Source organism: Tupaia chinensis, unplaced genomic scaffold, assembly GCF_000334495.1.
Source record: "Tupaia chinensis unplaced genomic scaffold, TupChi_1.0 Scaffold000248_2, whole genome shotgun sequence".
In the NCBI taxonomy this organism is placed as follows: Eukaryota; Metazoa; Chordata; class Mammalia; order Scandentia; family Tupaiidae; genus Tupaia; species Tupaia belangeri.
In genome coordinates this window covers 1,766,528-1,771,640 of record NW_006159727.1, presented here as the reverse complement: position 1 = coordinate 1,771,640, position 5,113 = coordinate 1,766,528, and positions in this window count along the sequence as shown.

The window sequence follows — 5,113 nt, the reverse complement described above, 5'->3', positions numbered from 1 at the left end:
TCCTGCAGCCCCCTCCCTGCCTGTCTGGGAGCCTCCCAGCCTGCCTGCCTGCCTTCCCTATAGGACTGTTGTGAGGGTTATGTGAGTTACTGTAGGACTGCATGGCAACACAGCCCCCCTCAACTCCCACCCACCATGGTGCACCCCATGGCCTTTCATTGCTGGGGCTCCTCATCTCAGCAGACAGGGTCTCTTGGAAACGATGCCAGCCCACTTACCTTCTACAGGACTCACTTGGTCCCCTAGAAGCTCATCTGGCCTTGCCAGCCCGAGTCCTAGGAGTACAGCGTGGCTGCCCCTTGCCGTCCTCTCTCCCTCACCTATTGGTGCAGGCGACTGTAGCCACCCTCCTCCCTTCCAGATTCCTCAGGCAAGAGGCAGGTGCAGGCCTCTGCTCACTCGTGGGCCCAGCCTCCTTGGGACAGGTCAGTTCTCCCAGCACCCCATGCGCTGGGATGAGCAGGCCCACAAGTCTCTGCACGGTAGGCTCATGCCACTGAAGGGCATTCCCAGGTGAGAGCACTTCTCCTGAAGACCCCTGACTGGTGGCAGGGGTGTGGTGGGAATTCGAACCTCGAAAGGCACAAAAAATGCCATGCTGCTTCCCTCCAGGTGACCCCACACACGCATCCGTCTGACTCCCTCACATTGCTAGAGTGGATGACTGAGAGACGCTTAGAGCACAATTTTCACTCGCACGCACCTCTCAGGGCCAACATTTTTCTTTTTCTTTTTGTAGAGGGTTTTTGCTATAGGGCACATGCGCTCGCCAGACAGAGAGAGACAGAGAGACAGAAAGCGAGAAATCACCCCCCAGGGGGGATGACCATTTTTTTTCCCTTCTCCTCCATTCTCCTCTTGGGATCTTGGGCACACATGCACACGTGCCCGGCGTGAGTTTTAAGCCCCTGGGTCCGGGATGCGAACTGCGGTCAACAACGTGAGAGTCCAGTGACATAGCCATTACGCTAACTGCTGGTTCCCCCCAGGGCCAACGTTTTGAGAAAACTTGAGAGTTCAGGCCGAAGGGGAGAGCATCTGGGTTCAGATTTAGGTTTGAAGAGTGTAGGGGCATCAGGTGGTGGCATAGCTATGAATGGGCCCACATGGGAGGGTTCCACGTTCAGATTTGCTACTTTTCAGCTGTGTGCCCTAGGGAAAGCTACTGCCCCTCTCTGGGCTTCAGTTCCCACAGCCGTGAATGAGGACGTAACAGGACTTTTTCTACAGGACTGTGGTGAGGGTTAAATGAATTCCTGTGAGACGGAGGCATCATAGTACCTTTTACATAATAAGGGAGGCTTCTAAAATGGAGTGGGAAAGTGGACTGAACGTATGAGTTTCTTTTGGTGTCAAAACTTTTTTTTTTTTTTTTGGAGAGGTTTTGCCAATAGGGCGCATATGCTCGCCAGACAGACAGAGAGACAGAAAACGAGAAATCACCCCCCAGGGGGGATGGTCACACCGAAATCCCTTCTCCTCTCGGGATTCTGGGCACGCACGCACACGCACCCGGTGTGAGTTTGTAAGCCACCAGGGCCAGGACTCGAACCACGGTCGACTACATGGAAGTCCAGTGACATAGTCATTACTCTAACTGCTGATCCCGGGGTAAAAACTTTTGAAATCCATGCTATTATTTTTTTCATAATATGCATTTTCCATGAACTTTTTGAAGACCACACACACACACACACACACACACATACACACACATATAACCACAATAGCTATTGTGTGATTCTTCCTATCCAATTTCCCACCTGCCTAGCCTGCCAAGTGTCCATGCTTCCTGGTCCTCACCTACAGCCAGAGGATGTGGTCTCAGAACCACCAAGCAGGGTTTGCCGAAGCAAACGGGGTAGAGTGGGCTGGCGCAGAATGCACCTAGCCCCGTTCCCACCTCAAAGCCATGCAGCAGCTGCAGATTCGGAACCAGCATTGAAAACTCTGGACTTGGGACCAGCAGTTGGCGTAATGGCTATGTTGCTGGACTCCCATGTAGCCGACAGTGGTTCGAGTCCCAGACCTGGTGGCTTAAACTCACACCAGGCGCGTGTGCGTGCATGCCCAAGATCCCGAGAGGAGAATGGAGGAGAAGGGATTGCGGCGTGGCCATCCTCCCTGGGGGGTGATTTCTTGCTTTCTGTCTCTCTGTCTCTCTGTCTCTCTCTGTCTGTCTGGCGAGCGCACACACCCTATTGCAAAAACCTCTCCACAAATCACCATGGGAGGTAGAAAGCCTCGTATGTAATGAGTGGAGAGTGCTGAGTTTAAATCTTTTCTTTTTCCTCCAAAGCCTGTGCAATTTTATTGCTACTCTCTGCCATCTCCCTAGCTCCTTTTTAAAAGTTTATTCTTTCCCATGAGAAAGACAGAGAGTCGATAACCCCCAACAGGGTCTTCATTCCACACTACTCTGAGCTTTAGCCAACCTAGATCGCAGGCACACTGGGGTACACTTACATATATGAGGAGGCCCCTGGGCACAAACCTTGGGCCCTCCCACGTGAGTCCAGTTGTGTGATAGCTATGTCACAGCCTGGTCCCTCCCACACTCTTCATTTTATTGATTTTTTTAAGAGAGAGATTTTTTGCTATAGGACACATGTACTCACCAAAGAGACAGAGAGCGACAGAGAGACAGAAAGCAAGAAATCACCCTCCGGGGGTATGGCCAGGTCATAGTCTCTTCTCCCCCATTCTCCTCTCAGGATCTTGGACACGCATGCCCAGCAATGAGTTTTAAGCCACAGGGTCCGGGACTCAAACCACAGTCAATTACATGGGAGTCCAGCAACATAACCATTACGCCATCTGCTGGTCCCACGCCCACACTATTTCAAGCACTAATCAACAGCTCTCTCTCCCTCACATTTAGTGAAGCCATGAACTATTAAAAAAAAAAAAATACTACTTTTAACATTTTAAGGCAAATTTTCCTTTAATTCCCTAATAACAAAACTCATTCAAAGCCACTTTTCTGTCAGAAAAGTAATATCTATGCATACACTTCGGTCACTGAAGCCAAATGTCTTTTAAACAACATTTCTCAAATATTCAACAGAGATCATTTTAACTCTGAAACATTTCGTCCGGTTCAAAAAAAAAAAAAATTCCAAGGTGAAAGAATCCAAAATGTGGAATATAAAAAATGAGAGGGAACCAGCAGTTAGCGTAATGGCTATGTCGCTGGACTCCCACGTAGTCGATCATGGTTCGCGTCCCGGACCCGGTGGCTTAAAACTCACGCCGGGCGCGTGTGCGTGCGTGCCCAAGATCCCGAGAGGAGAATGGAGGAGAAGGGATTGCGGCGTGACCATCCCCCCTGGGGGGTGATTTCTCGCTTTCTGTCTCTATGTCTCTCTCTGTCTGTCTGGCGAGCGCACGTGCCCTATAGCAAAAATCTCTCCAAAAAAAAAAAAAATTAGAATGAAGGTACCACAGCATCAGATACTTGTCCAAAAGGGCAGAGACACAGGTCAAAGCCACATCTCTCTGGGTTTGCTGGCATTTAACTAGATGCAAAATGTCAGCCCAGGAAATGGCTTGTTTAATGCAAATATTAACAAGAGAGGAGTGTGTCGGTGTGTAAATGGAGCTTCAGCTGAGAGGGCCTTCCTGACCCACTCCCACCGTCACCTGAAGGCAAAGAGGGAACTTTCTTTTTTGCTTATTTTCATACTCTTTGCAGGGAGTAAAGTTGCAGGGCATTTGTTTTATTGGAGAAAAGGAAGGCTGAGACAGGAATCACTAACCCAGATGGCATTGTTTGCCAATATCGTGAGTTCAGCTTATTATTTTCTATTCTATCCTGTTCTATTTTCTAGTCTATTCCTATTCTACCACATCCTACTCTTCTGCATATATTCAGAGAAGACTGGAATTTAGCAGTATTAATTTCACTCAGACCAGGAAGAAGGCAAAAAAGAAAGAAAATCTTTTCCTTTTTTTTAATTTTTTTCCTTCTCACCATCACACACATTAGGGAGGGGCTTTAGTGGCAGCTTGAAATGGCCCATGTAGCTTTCTGTCCTTTCTCTCCTCTGGACAGCGTGTTCTTGGAAAGATTGTCCTAGTGGTCCCTCCTCAGCTCTCTGCATTTGGTCTTGCTCTGAAAAGGGAAGCTTACCTGGGAGTCAGCCTGATTCGGTGACACAGGGGAAATCTTAGTGCAGCTCTTTTAAATATGAAGAGCAATGATTCTGAGAGACACACAGTAGTGTTGTCTGGGGGAAAACCTGCTGGTTGCACAGGCCAGAATCTGCCTTCTGAGATGGCATTTGGCGAATTCATCTCGGGGACAGTCAGACCCTACTTGGGCAGTCTCGGAAATTGGAGACTTTTAGCATCCCAAGAATGACTCACTTCTTCAGTCCAACAGAGACTTGAACATATAAACCAGGATGGCCAGTAAGACTACTGCAGAGCGATGCCAGACACTCCCGCCAGCCTGGCGATCTCGACCCCTGCCTATGAGCAAATGATACAGGCAGCCATGTTTGCTGTTGGTGGGTTGGGGGTTAGAACAACATCTGGCTTAAATAGAGCATTCGAGGACTTGCTAAAAGCAAAGTTAGGTGGTTCACCAAGTTACCAGTAAAGCTGCAGAACTAGGACCAGAGGGTGGAGGGGAAGCAGACCTAAGCCAGGAGAACAGCAGCCTTCACTGACAACAGGTAACAAACATTCAACTCCTTTGTTCTCTGGTGTCTGTTGGACGCTGGATGTTACAACCACCATGGCTACTGCCTGAAAGAATTTTCCTCTGTCCCTACTTCCAGATTCAAATCTATGGCAGATTTACCTGCCTGGCTAAGCCTAAGTCACACATGCACATGGCCTAACCACCTGGAATGTTAGGAAGGCAAGCATCTTGGTTTTCTCTCAGGAAAAAATTCTTTTTCTTTTTAATTATTTTTTATATGCATTCAATCACATTGTTTAGTTTACAAAGTGAACATTTCAATATGTAAACATTTCTCCCCAGTCCAGTTGATCAAAATATCTTCCACAGATAACACCACACCTCCCCATCCCATCAATGCTCTGCCTCTGTATCCCTCCTCCAAATGACCTTCCCTAGGCCCCACTCCTCCATACACACTGCATC